This window comes from Abramis brama, assembly GCF_963993115.1.
Source record: "Abramis brama genome assembly, chromosome: 12".
Taxonomy (NCBI): Eukaryota; Metazoa; Chordata; class Actinopteri; order Cypriniformes; family Leuciscidae; genus Abramis; species Abramis brama.
The window spans coordinates 37,001,427-37,016,431 of NC_139974.1; the positions used below are offsets into that span (position 1 = coordinate 37,001,427).

The 15,005-nt window shown below is 38.4% G+C and overlaps 1 protein-coding gene across 1 annotated transcript in view; it reads left to right on the forward strand.

Moving 5' to 3' along the window:
- Nucleotides 1-4,980: 4,980 nt before the first annotated feature.
- The window catches only part of gatad2b (GATA zinc finger domain containing 2B), a 45,414-nt gene continuing 35,389 nt past the window's right edge, over nucleotides 4,981-15,005 (forward strand). The window contains exon 1 of the mRNA XM_084131159.1: nucleotides 4,981-5,205. The gene's annotated coding sequence lies outside the window, so the exon portion shown is untranslated. The remainder of the gene's footprint in view (nucleotides 5,206-15,005) is intronic.

A 15,005-nucleotide genomic window follows, 5' to 3' on the forward strand; every position in this document is an offset into this window, starting at 1 on the left:
GACAAAAGAAGTATATCCGAATTCACAGTAGAGTAGACAAAAAGTATCCGGATGACTTCCTATTTCCGGTGAGATTCTGAAGTGTGCATATGATGGACACTTTACTATCCTTTACTATTTACTTTATAGGATTTGTGAATGACAGTGAAGCGACGCAACTGACGCTGGTATAGGTCACATGATAATGACAACATGGTGAATGTACGTCTGGATTACATTCATTCTACACACACTCGGAGCATCTTTTAGCGGTCAGGAAGTAATAATTATTCAAAATAAGTACCTACTCAAGTGATTTCGGACGCAGCCAAAGTGTCCATCAGGTCTCATCGGTCATCCGGGTACTTTTTGCCTAGTATTTGCCATTTACTGATTAAATGAAAGACATATCTCAGGCAGTAAATGTGGATCTTTCAGATGAGTGTTGCTCTGGTCTTGACTTTGTCTCAACACACACTGGTCTTGGTCTTGACTTGGTTAATAGGTCATCTGGTACTTTCCGCCTACTCTTTTATGAGTACTTTGAATTAAGACATCCTTACTTTTTCGTACTACACAGTAGGGAAGCATTCGGTTTCAGGTGCAGCCTCTGACTAAAATCATTTTAACACACATGTCTTCTATACAACTGGAGTAGTGAGTATTTTAACATTTACAGACTGGCCCTATTCACTTCCATTGTAAGCGCTAAAAAACCTCACTGTTTTTTGCTTTTAAAGAAAAGCAGTGGAAGTTAATGTGGTAATCAACATTATGCCGCAAGTGCTGTCGATTGAGCTTAACTTTTATTGAATATTCCTTTAAAAGCTTAAGGAACTGGTGGCATCATGGAAGTAGTTCTTGTTTTTGTTTTCTCCATGATTTTTAAGTCTTTTAATCACGAGTTAAACCGCTTAGTCTGCTTAGTTTTGGTCTTTAATGCAGACCCCCTGCTGACGTGTCCAGTTAGATTGTGGGTAGAACTTGGGACTCTCTAATGAACCACATATTGAAGCTGACATAGAGCTCTTATAGCATCTCGTAACGTGTTTCTGCACACTTCTGATGTGGGATTACAGAAAACATCACAAGTAACAGTGGTGCAAAAACTATAAGACTGAATTCACTGATGTGAAGTAGTGAGGCGGTTCACACCATTTTAGTATAATTATCATTTGGCCTAAAGCTTCACACATCTCAGGATCTTTGGCTTTTTACGTACCACACAATCAAATAAACGCATATAGTAAATCTGAAAGATTACTCAAGCAAAACAGCATTTAAGATGACAGGTTTAAATGTGAATCTGGTTCGGAAGTTACAGTACCTAACATGTGACTTTGCACTCATACACTTGCCACATGACACCATGTGACTGCAATACCCTATACAAATAGAAGAGAGAGAGAGAGAGAGAGAGAGAGAGAGAGAGAGAGAGAGAGAGAGAGAGAGAGAGAGAGAGAGAGAGAGAGAGAGAGAGAGAGAGAGAGAGAGAGAGAGAGAGAGAGAGAGAGAGAGAGAATGGAATGGAATATGGCTTTAGTCACTGAACCTTAAAAAAACTGGTTTGTTGATATTTCATAAAGTGAGTGTTCATTGGACTAGCGGGTGATGATGCAAATGGCCAATCCGTGGAGGGAATGCTGGATTAGCTCAAGAGAATCACTGCATGGAATATTTAGCACTAATCTGTACTCTTAAATCCAACAGGCCCTCCTCACTGAAATGAGTTACACATAAAACCTGTTCTGAGAAACACAGTAAGTCATCACAGTTAAGCCATCGCCTGACTCCAAATAACTGCCAAAATAATGCTGTTGCACTTGACAAAATGTTTTTAGCATACACTGTTTACACCTCTTAGACTTTACAAAAAGTCACTCGATCTGTGCTTTGTTTCAGTTCCGTTATATATCTAAACACAGGCATCCATATATTGGTGTTTTTGTCTACAAGAGGTAAGTTGACACAGATAAGGAGCTTCCTTTGATTCTTGGTTATTTTGAACTTATGACTCATAGAATTCCTATTGAAAACTGATGTTTTTTTCTTTCCTTTTTTGGAGAACCGGAAAATCATCATTTTTCATAATGATGAATGTCCAAGTGTTCAAAATCATATCCTCACCCTCATGTTGTTTCGAACCTCTCAGGAAAAAAAGGTACACCTTTGCACCTAAAGAGTGCATATTAGTAGCTCAAAGTAACACATTGTGTACACAAAAGTGAAAATATTAGACACTTTTTAAAAGGTATACCGTCCCAGTGACAGCTTTTGTACCATTTCTTTCTCAAAGCGTGTATGACTTTCTGAAGGTCAGAGGTTTCCAAACAACACTGGACTTTAACTGAATATGGACAGAAACATGATTATTTTTTTGAAATATTTTCTTTTGTGTTTCTGCAGAAAGAAAAAAAAAGTCATTAGGGTGAGTAAATGAGGACAGAATGCTCTTTTTTTGGTGAGCTATCTCTTTAAGTTTGTCATTCTTATGAAGTAGGCCAGTTCCTCATAGTTTTTCGTGTATTTAATGAAGTAAACATTTAGAGTCAGTGCTAGGATGTTACATGGAGTAAGTCAGACCCGTGTGGTAGGTGTAGACAGTAGTGAGTTATTAATGCACTCCATATTGCAGTGACTCACTCGGCTCGTGCGTTGTAAATCTGCCGTAAACAGCACAAACCGCCGCTAGAGGTCTCAGCCTCAGTGTTGACAAACAATAAAAGAGTTCTATGTGAACATCAATACAAACCCAGCATCGGTTAAAACGATTTGCTGGTTTATGGTGGACAAATGTTGCGATTTGTCACTAATCCTCCTTGCCTATAACACAAAGACAGCTCCAGTTAGGCAGAGAGTTGCTCCTCGCGCGACTGACGGGTCAGACGCTGCGGTCCGTATACAGTATATGACGAGCGAGATACAGTATCAAAACAGTGAGTGTAAACAATACCCGGATGAAGAAAAAGGCTGCATGTAACAATGATTTCACAGGGAATGGTTTTTACCCTATGTGCACGTGCAAACGATAACCAACTGTTATTTTTTTTCTCCGTGAAACATTTAGTTTCAGAGTTTCACACCTTTGTTGCACTCTGAATTCAGGGCTGCTACAATGCATGAATGTGTAAGTAGGTCAGGAGAATCGTATTGTTCAGTCAGTGTGTGCTACTGCCCCATCAGTGTGTCGAATATAAGAATAAATGAGAGCAAGCAAAAGAAAGGTAAAAGATATCTCACACGCACAGCAAATTAAGTATGCCTATGTGCATCTTGCTGCAGAAAACATTGGGCAGATGCTACTGATTTCTGCTTGAGACTCCAGTGGATGTCACTTTTCTCGGATGTTTTTAATTTTAGTGGCACATATTGCTAAATCAGTCTGTCATCATACCACATATTGTTGCTTAGCTGACAAACATTTTATTTTAAATGTGGTACGAGATAGCTAATTGTACCTGTTATATTTCTTATAAAGCAATATAAGTTTGACTGTTTTAAAGTGAATCTGAGAGGTGGCATTTGCAAGATAAGTCATGTACCCTATTGAAGATTTGACCGATTTTTAATAATGTTCATTGTGATTGGCAGCGTACTACTGCAAATCCCACAGTCGTCACCAGAACTGAGTCAGATTATCTTCATTCCACTCCTGACAAATTTGATTAAATGGATGTTTTGAATGCAAAAATGTTTGCCTATCAAATTAACACAAGTAGGCTATTGCATTGCATGGACATTTAACTTGTCTTTTTTTGGATGTGTTGTGGTGAAGTGGCACTGTGGAGAAAAAAAGCTGAGCTGGTCACCAAAAGGTTGCAGGTTTGAGCCCTGTAGGAGACATTACTATTTGAGCATGAGATATAAAGGACTGTCCATGTAGTAAATGTACATGCATAATTGTTTCTGCAGAGATCATTCTTTGTTTGCCATGTTACACTCACTGTTCTAAAATTCAATGAAAATCAACACTGAATACCATAGAATATATTTGATTTCTTTACAATTATACGCTCATCAAAACAAAGCAGTCTACAATAATTTCGACCCTTATTTTTTCCCCCACATGCAATTAGTAGCTGGTTTGTGAAAAGAGGATACTCTTTCCTTTTTTTGGCACAAATTATGCTAATTTTCAGGATGTCGTGTTAAATGAATTTCACATAATTTTAAGTCAAAATGCACTTGTAAGATAATTAAGCTTGCCCCCAATGCAATTATTTTGCATAAAATGCATTTATTGTTCTTGTATATATGTATCATGATATGTATAATTACATTCTATTATGAACGGAAACCATATGTATTGTAACGGACTTGTTTGCCATGTTACACTCACTGTTCTGAAATGGACATCTTCAATGCAAATCAACATTAAATAGGCTACCATACATAGGCTATTTGATTTGTTTACAAATATGCACTTATCAAGACAACGCAGTCTACAATGATTTTGATCCTCAATGAACAGAACCAATATGTATTGCAATGGACATCGAAATAGCTTAAACTGAAAAAATCATAAACTCGCTTTTTATTGATTATCATGTATGGCTGCATTTGATATAGCCTAGTCATATCAGTCCCTGCAACATAATCCAGATCTGAACAACAGCCTAATTTGTTAAAAAATCATTTCCTAACCCTTGGTGCTTCACACAATGGCAGGATGAAATTTCGTAGGATTCACTCCAGTCCACCTATGCGGCCTCTAAAACCACATATCTGTCATTGCGAAAAAGTGCAGTCTGTTTTGTTGGTCTGTAAGTTTTTGGGAAACGGCTGGAAGAATGTCCAAATGTTGTGTGGAATCGCGGCGGTTTCCCACCACAATGTTCCTCAAAATGCTCCAGTCGATCGGAAAGAAGACGGAGTTAATATGGCTGTCCACAATTTATCTGTCAGTGTAGTAAGCTCGCCTTGTGCTGCCGACACGACGCGCATAACAACCCATTTAGTTCCCATCATTTCAGAGCTTCTTGTCCCCTCCCCTCCAGACACAGACAACAACATACACCTTAATAGGGGCGCGTCTCCGACACAGCCGCCGACCAATAACCCGTCTGTCTGGGCAGAGACCAAGGGGATGAGCGCTCGCCGAGGCCCAATCAGCGCTTTTGTGTTGCCTGCCGGTGCCGGGGACTGGTCGTGAAGAGCTACAGCAGCGCTTCAGGATCGGAGAGTGAACCCGGAGCCAGAGGAACCTGAAGGGTAAAGGCGAGTCAGGTGAGTCCGGGGATTCACGCGCGGCCTAGCCGGTATCGGATCGGATTGGGGAATTTGCGAGCGATATGGTTTATAATCGTAGCTGCCACACGAATCCACCGTCATATGCTGTTATTGAATGGGCTTAACGGTTAAAAATGCCTTTGAGGGAGTCTGCTGAGCAAGCCAGACAATAGCATAGCGGATTTTGCGTGGAACACGCAGCAGTTCAAAGTAGCTGGCTAATACTATTAAAATGAGCTCGGGATTGCGCCGCGGCGTATCGCACATCGAGCGGCGATTTCAAGAGCGATTCCGCGAAAAGCCCGTCATATTTAGCTAGCAACTTTGACAAGTTTATTGGCCAAAGCGGCATTTTAAAATGTGTGAAACGGCGTTCATTGTTTCATCTGGTGTCTCTAGGGGTTAACCCAGATTGGCGGAGAAAGCCTCGCGTCCTCCCGGCTGTGGCTACAGTAGTGCAGTAGCAGCTCAGACACAATGAAAAAGCCCAATACACACACACAGCACCATCTAAATCTATCTAACGCTCGTATTCCAACGATATCACCTCAAACGGGCTGTTTAGTGAGTGTTTTAGGGCTGTTCTGTGGAGCGGGGGTTCTCTCTACTGTGCCGAGGGCACACGGATAGTGTACGGTGAGCCTGTACAATTAGAAAAAAAAGATGTCGAAAATGCATCAGCCATTTACGTAAGTGAGGACGTTCTCTCAACTTGCTCCATATGCACGCAAATGGCTGCCCAACACTTGACAGACGGAAGAGTGAAATCTAATTCCAGCGTGAATGCAGGTATTGATCGAAGCCAACAGGGAGTCACTGATAATCGGGGGAGATGACGCTTAGAAAGAAACTCTGATCAATGATAGATATATGCGCTCTGTTGTTCGTTCTCTGCAGACAAGTCCAAAGTGAGACAGGGTTTACTTTATAGGCTTTATATAGTCTAAGGCTTACTCTAGCAATCTGATTTGGCAGAGTTTGGCCCCATATGCATGCATTTAGTATCTAACGTTACATGACAGTTGTTTGTTTGTGGAGACTTTTTACTTTCTTTCTTTTTTTACGTTTTAAGTAAAAATGCACTTGACAGATAATTCCACTATTTTGGCAAATTATATTTTTCCTACCACCCTAAAGTCTTTTAAACGTGCACTCAGTAATCTTTTGCTAAAAAAAGTTTGAAATGTTCTACATGGAGAGGGTCGCCCAATCATGGGTGCTGCCATGTTGAGATCACATGACCTGCTGTGTCATGCAATAAAGTGCAACAGTCCATACTGGTGTCCTGACTTATCGGGTCCTCCCGCAAAATCGGGGCTCTATCAGTTATCAGTTAATGGTTATACTAAGCACATGTATGGGTTACTCTACAGTGCATAATTGAATGTGTCTTTCACTTGATAAACTGTTAATAAATAAAATCATAATAGCCTGAATAAATGAACATCATTCTTCTTTTTATAACTGAAATAATTGGACATGTAACACTTAATTTAACACGTAATTACATTAAAGATAATTGGGAATACATTTAGGGCAAGTGCAAATATGTGGATAAACTAAGCTATCAGGCTAAACGGGTACTAATACTATGCTAGTACATAAGCTAACTAATACAGACATTGATGGTCATTGTATCAAACAGAATTTACCATAACATGACTTTTTTTAGGAATTGTAATCCGGCGCTAAAGAGTGCATATTAAAAGTAATTTGAGCCAATGGGATTGCTTTGGGTCCTAACATAGACCCGATTTCGAGGAGGACCTGATTTGTCACCACACCAGAAGTAAAAATTCCCATTCATTTTCTTCATAGGGGAATTGATTTGTAATGATAACTTAAACAATACATCTTTAAAGACAGACCTGCTGTTACATGTTTGTTAATGAATGGTATTTGCTTTCAGCAATCAGTCTGCATGATTTCGACTTATTTTTTAACTAATATTTTGCATGCAAATCACACCAAAAGAACTCCTTAGCGCCCGCCCACTCCCAAGAAGCACTGTGAATGATGCAATAGTCACCTTGCCTGCACTCTCAAACTACTTAAATATTACTTTTATATTTTGCAATAAACCTAGGATATGTTGTCCCATATATACAAAATCAACATCTTTAAATCAGTAGTTTTATATTTATCCTTCTCTTTTATTTTGTTTGTCATTCGCATTGTCTTTTTGTTCAATTTTCAAATACTTTTTTGCTTCAAATCAAAGTTTGTAATGTGGTGATTTACCTCGTAGCGGGTTCATGGCTTATAACCTTTTAACAAAGACTTTAAAACCCCATATGGAAAAATATGAATGGGAAAATACTTTTGGAACCAAGGCTGGTGAAAAAGTGAGAGATACTACTACTACTAATATTAGAGATGACAACTGAATGAGTTTGAATTCAAGAATGACCATTATGGATTGTATGTAGTATATGATTGGAGAAAGACACAAAAACAAACAAAATAAAATCGACAGCATGGGTATAAGCGTCATACATCCACACAAATAGGTGTCAGCATAAAGTTTAAAACCACTAAACTAGAGCCAGCAAAATGTAAACAAAAACGTACCGAGTGCACCTTTTAAGTTCGAGGAATTTCTTAAGCAACTAACGCAAAGGCTTATGTACTCCTTGATATTTTTATAGCACATAAAAGTTTCCCAGTTTGACAAGTCACAGAGAAAAAGCTCTCACACACTGTTATTAAAGCCATTTATACTTATTGTGCGGAGAGAAAGCTCTGCTCAGAAGTCACTGAACATGCACTTCTCTTAGAATTACTGTAGTGAAATCATACTAATGTCTGATGTAAGTAATCTGTGTAAACAAAAGAAATGTGAAGGAGAAATATTTTTTTTAGCAAGTAGCACATCTAATGAGCGCCATTTGGAGTGTTTTCTGCTAATTTATTTTTTTTAAAGGCTGCTGTGCTGCATACTGTGAGGGGCGCCCCACTAGTATTACATCCTCAAGAGGGGTCCAAACAATGTTCTTATTGACTGTTTTGCTCAAAGGCATTTTGTGTGGACTGTTCCCCCTCCTCCCCCTCAGGCGGAAGATACTTGGCAGCTTGGTATTTATTTTTCTACCTTTTTTGCGCTATTCATCACTGTAGTCGGTGCACCCGAGCTTATGGCCATCGCCTGTGAAAGGATTTTATGCTGTTTGTTCTCTTTAATTTCCATGGTTCATGGGCACCTTATTGCTAGTGACTCTCTGGTTTTGTTAAGCCAAGGAAACCCGTGAAGTGCGGTGCCAGATGATAAGATGGAATACACTGAGCTGAGCAAAGACTCTAAGCTCAAGTTATCAATGTAGATTTCATCATAGATCTGTCACGGTTTAGAGGTACCTGTTCTGCTTAGACCTGCGTCACCCCAGATCTTATGTTCGTACCGGTGCTTCAGCACAACATTGGCATTTCCATGCTGAATGCTTGGATTTTCACAATAAATATAAGCCTATGCTAATGCATATTACTTGAATAAATACTTGAATACTTGAAGAGATAGTTCACCCAAGAATTAGCTTTGCTCACCCTTATGTCGTTCAAACATCTGTTTGACTTTCTTCTTAAAAAAGATATTTTTGTCTGTATAATGAAAGTCAATGGGGTCCAAAACAACGCTGAATGGGATTTTCATTGTATGGGTATTTTAAGCATTCTTCAAAATATCTTCTTTTGTGTTCTGTAGAAGAAAGAGTCACATGAGGATAGGTAATGATTTCATATTTGGCTGAGCTTTATCCAACTTTTATTGAACTTTTAAGTGCTGAATTACTATTGACAACCACTCTCAATATTCAGGAAACTCTGTGTTAGATGTGCAATCACGAGTTCATCTAGAAGAAGAGACCATGCCATTGAAGACGTTTGATTGGGAAATCACATTTAGAACTGCATATTGACTCTTGGATCAGAAAGAGTACTTGACTTGGCTGGGTTTCAGGACTGCTGAATGGTCAGAAAAGGTAGTGTTTAGAATTAGCAGTGCCCCTTTGGCAAACGCTTTGAGTAGACACAACAAAACGACTTGAACTGTAAACATGCGCCATGAGATTTACGGCTGTGCAATATGATGATGTGGACCAAAGTTGTGCTAGTTTTGTAAAACGAACCCTCACTGCGACAGTCCTGAGAGACAAGAATGGGGCATTGACACTCACATGTCCTCCCATTGATCTCCTACCCTTCAATGCACCTTCAGTGTCTGTAGTGTTGCTTTAAAGCCGTTAAAAAAGAGAAGAGGATGCCGACGTCCACTAGTTTTTTGGTTTTGTGTGATAGTGGGTTTAAAAAAGACCCTCAGGAGGACCAACCTGTCAGGTCCAAAAGGGTTTGATTCATTTGCTCTTGGGTAAGCTAGGGGCTGCTGCGTGCCCTTTCCCCAGATAAGGCTTATGGGTCTAGGAAACAATATGACCACATGACTTTTGGCTTGATAAATCGTAATAAACAACATCATTACCTCAGACCTTCCCATTGACGTCATAGAGAAATGAATCAGATGCTCGCAGGAATGTTTTTGATTGTACTTGATTTGCGGTTTGAAGTGTAATTACAAGGTTACAAATCTTAATAACACACCATACGCTTCTAATAATCGATAATAATTATGTGGTTTACGATTTATCCATATTCGCTGGTCATTCAGTATTTGAACTAAATGGTTTCCTTATGGTTAAATTTGTAACAAGTGGTGTTCATACTTGTTATTTGTCTTTGATAAAAAGTCAGTCTTTCCTTTTTATTGACTAGAGCAAGTCTGATAGATCCCTACTCAAAATCAGTGCTCATTTTATGATCCATAGTTATGTAAAATTGAGACATGAATGTTTTGAAAAGAAAGAAATCAGCATAATTACCCCTTAATCAGAAACATTAAGTTTATTTAAAAATCTTCCCAAGTGAAAATCCTTTGAGGGTGAGATGTCTGTTCGGTTTGCTTGTACATGCTACTAATTGATATGGATGTTAATAAATTTGATAAATCTAGATCAGTGAAAGAAGTAAAAACAAAAAGAAAAGCATGTCAGACTAGTTTGGAAAGTGATGCCAATATGTGTCAATGTTTGGTAGTATACAGTCGTTTTTTTTTTTTTTTTTTTTTTTTTTTTTTAACCAAGGTTAAGGGATAAGTTCACCCAGAAATAAAAATTGTCATCATTTACTCACCCTCATGTCATTCCAAACCTCTGCCGAAAACAAAATAAGATAGTTTAGAGATGGTTTCAACTCTTTTTTTCCACACAATGAAAGTCAATGGGGTCCAAAACAACATTAGACACCATTGACTTTCAAACAAAAAACAAAAACACTGAAACATTGTTCAAGCTATCTTTTATGTTCTGCATAAGAAAGAAAGTCATACAGGTTTGGAATGAATAGTGTTGTTGTTATTCAAAACCATTAAAATCAGTTTTTGTTATTTGAAATAAAGCTGAAATAAAATATAATAGATGAAAAAACTTAACGAAATTAGAAATGTTGCCTTGAATTATATAGATTTTTTTCTATACGCTACAATACTAAAATAACAATGGGTTGGACTTTGGAGGGTAAATAGATTTAAATTTTTTAATTTTATGATGAACGATCCCTTTAAATCTTTAGAAGGTCCATTTTAAATTAGATCCACTTGCAGCCAGGTTTGTTGGTCAGACTGTCATGATTTTTCCTCATAAAGTTGAAGAGGTCTCTATGGCTAAGCTAAAATAGCTGATTTGTAAACCAATCTGGGCATGATGTCAGTCCCCGTTTCATTTAGGAATCGCTGTTTGTTTTCCGAATGATCCTCTCTGTGTTTTAGAGGTATCTGAAACCCTTTGGTGGTCGATGGTTGCGCAGCAAGGGACCTTTGACTCCTGAGCTTTTTCCGCTCTGCTCTGTCAGTTGCTGATTAATTATTCTCCACCATTTTAGTTGTGAGATCTTAGGTGGGCACAGCGAGAAGGTACAGAGAGGGAATGTTTCAGTCGACTGTAATGTATGTTGGTGCGCCGGTCTTGTTAACACCTGAATGGGGAGGCTGCGTTCTGCGGGCCTCATGCAAGGCTTATTAAACCCCACGCAGAAACAATCAGCCCAGATGAATGGCTTCCTGTGAAGTTTAATTAGAGGGCCTCCCTGATGCTTTAGCTGGATAAACAGCAGCAAGAAATGACATGACGGGCCTCTTGCGTTGATTCTTGAAGAATTTGTGTATGTGAGGAGCAAGCACAAGTCCGACTGGAGAGAAGACGAAGATGTTTCTAGGTTTAGGATTCAGAATGTTGTCGTTTTTGTTCTTTTATTCCTGTCCTTTTCCTCGTGGAGGGTGTCTGACCATCCCAATCGTGAAATAGATGAGTTTTTCAAGCTTCACGAGTCTCGGCCGTCACGAGAGCTCCGGATTGTTGTTAATTTGCTCGACGTCTGTCAAGTGGGATTTCTCTGAAGATGAGGTGTGGACTGCATTAATTGCAGTGGGTCCAGGTATTGGCTCTGGTTGAAAAATTTAAAAGTATTGATTCAGGCCAAGCTGTTTTCATCATTTCGCAACGCATTACATTGTAGCGAGACGGAAGCTGTGAGTGAGTATGAAGCGCATGGACCCGTTTTGTGATTACAGAGGGAGGTATAGATGGAGAGTCCCTAGATAGGTGGCCCTTGCAGCGCGAGGTTCTCCGGCTGCACTCGTTTCAGGAGTGAGAGAGCTGTGTGATGGGTTGAGCTGATCGAAGGACTGCTGGAACAATTAATTCAGTGCAAGATGAAAGAGCAAGCGGAACCCATCCGAAGCATTTCTCTGTGGAACCATCTTAGTTTTCATGGCCTGGGGGCTAGTTTATCTATTAAAGTTGATGGACCTGACATTGTGCATGGCGTTGCATCATTTATTTAAGCTAAAGTAGACTTAGAAATGTTGTTTTTATTTTTGACTATGCAGTCGTAAACTTTTTTTACTTTTATTATCTTGACGTCAGCCAAAACTTGTGTCCAGTTGAAACATAGCCCTTAATGGGACAAACGTCTGTCATTATTTCTACTCACCATCATGTTTATCCAAACATGTATGACTTTCTTCTGCAGAACACACAAAAAAATATATATATATATTTTTGTTGTCCATCGATACAATGAAAGTCAATGGGGTCCAGAAAGCATTATTGGACCCCAATGACTTTCACTGTATGGACAAGAGCAGTTAAAACATTCTGTGTTCCACTGAAAGAGAGTCATTAATTTTTCATTTCATTTTTGTGTGTACTGTCCTTTAAAGGAACACTCCACTTTTTTTGGAAATAGGCTCATTTTCCAACTCGCCTAGAGTTAATCTGTTGAATTTTACCATTTTCAAATCCATTCTGCAGATCTCCGGGTCTGGCGGTTTACGCAGAAAATAGTCCCCAGCTAGCAGTGGTGGACGAAGTACACATACCTTTACTTTAACTCAAGTACATGATACTCAAGGTAAAATAGCCTATTACTCAAGTAAAAGTAGTAGTGCTGCCTTTAAACATTCACTTGAGTAAAAGTACAAAAGTATTTGCTTTCAAATGTACTTAAGTATCCAAGTACTATGATTTTTTTTATGGCTATAATGTCCTATTATAATTTTTTTCACAAGACTCTTGCTTAACTCAGTCTACGTGAAGACTCTAATGTCACTCTTGGCACATCAATCTAATAATAAAATGACATTAATTAGTCTATATATATTTTTTATTATATATATTTTTTTTAATTGAATTGAATACATTTTTTGTGTGATTAATTTTGGAGGGAAGGGGACTGTTCCCATAAGGTATAATACATATACAGTATTTACAGTATTAGTATATATTTTTCACGAGCGTCTATGGTCATAATTATAAACATCATAATGTTATGATACATTCACATAAACCTGCACAATGCCATTGATATACACACACACACACACACACACACACACACACACACACACACACACACACACACACACACACACACACACACATATATATATATATATATATATATATATATATATATATATATATATATATATTTCTACGTTATGGGAGCAGCCAATTTCTCTCCAAAATTAAACACCAAAACGTATTAATGCAGTGTTTCTGCTGCTCCCCAGAAAAAAAAATGCTAGCAAGTCATTTTAGTGTCAACGTAATAAGTAATGTTCATTATGCATCAATATTTACTGATAATTGCTGCAATAATAGCTGCTGCTCTCTGCCCCGCTTAAAATCATTGGCAACGCGATTTGTTTGGAACTATTGAGAGCTACACGAATCATGTGACCGCGCGGCGGCGAGATCACAGTAGGCTGGTTCAACTTGAACCGGCGCTGCACAGACCAATCGGTGAATGACATTAAAATACCGCGAGAGTGATTAGAGAGTAGACGGCTCTGTATGCTTTTCAATCGCTCTCGCGATTTCGCTCTATACTTTGATGTCATAAACTGATCGGTCTGTGCAGCGCCGGTTCAAGTCGAACAAGCCTAGTGTGTCGCAACCTCTTATATACTATCTATGGTCGCAACTCTCATATTTAACGGCTCTGGGGTGCGTTTCCCGAAAGCATCGTTAGCCAACTATGGTCGCAAGTTCCCTCGTTACCAATAGAGTTCAATGGACATTGCGATGAACTTGCGACCATAGTTGGCCAACGATGCTTTCGGGAAACGCACCCCTGGTTCGCGCTTAGTAGATAGCGCCAAGGCAAGTTCAAAACAAAGCGTGCGCGCTGTACTGTGATTGGTGGCTCATTTGACCAGTTAAGTTTTTATCCACTCATAAATAAAAAGGAACGACTGATTTTGAAAATGTAGTAGAGTAAAAAGTAAGATATTTGACTTTGAAATGTAGTGGAGTTAAAGTAAAAGTCTTCCCAAATTGAAATACTTCAGTAAAGTACAGATACGCAAAAAGCTACTTAAGTATAGTAACGAATTACATTTACTTCGTTACTGTCCACCACTGCCAGCTAGGTAACTTCCAACGTGACCGCCACTAAGTTTGCGTAATATCATTGCGCCTGCTGCACCCATGGTATGGCAGCAAAGTTCCTTGATTATTACGCAGGAATGAGAGTTTAGTTCCTAACCATTTTGGCCTAGAAAATCGCAACTTTTCATTTTCCGTCTGTCTTAGTATACGATGTAACTACAGAAGAGTCAAGTTTTAAATAGGAAAAATATCAAAAAATATCAAAAATATAATTTTTTTTTTAGAGAGATGCTAACGGTCTAATCGGATTCAATGATCTATGCTAAGCTATGCTAAAAGTGCTACCGCCAGACCCAGAGAACGGCTGAATGGATGCAAAAACGGTAAAACTCAACTGTTTAACTCTAGGGGAGTTGGAAAATGAGCCTATGAAAATAAAAGTGTTCCTTTAAGTCAGGAAAACCCCTTGAAGTGCATTATCATAAATGTTTTTCAGACTTAAGGGGTTTGTATCAACTGGTTTCAGGTATCTGTCCCAGTGTTGTTATTCTCAGTTTAAACAAAAACTATTAAAAATTAGTTTTCGTTAATTACAATTAAGGCTGAAATAAAGTATATTAGATGGAAATACTTTAAATAAATTAGAAACGTTTCCTTGATAACTAACTGAAATGAATATGTTAAAGAACTAAAATGACAAACTGTAATATAAGCAAAATTAAAGCTAAATCGGAATATTACAAAAATAAACAGTAATAATAATAAAAAATGATATACATAACCAAAATATTAAGTTGAACTAAAATTAAAATAAAACTAATTCATTTTTAATAAATGCTGCAATAGTATGTAGGCTAATTC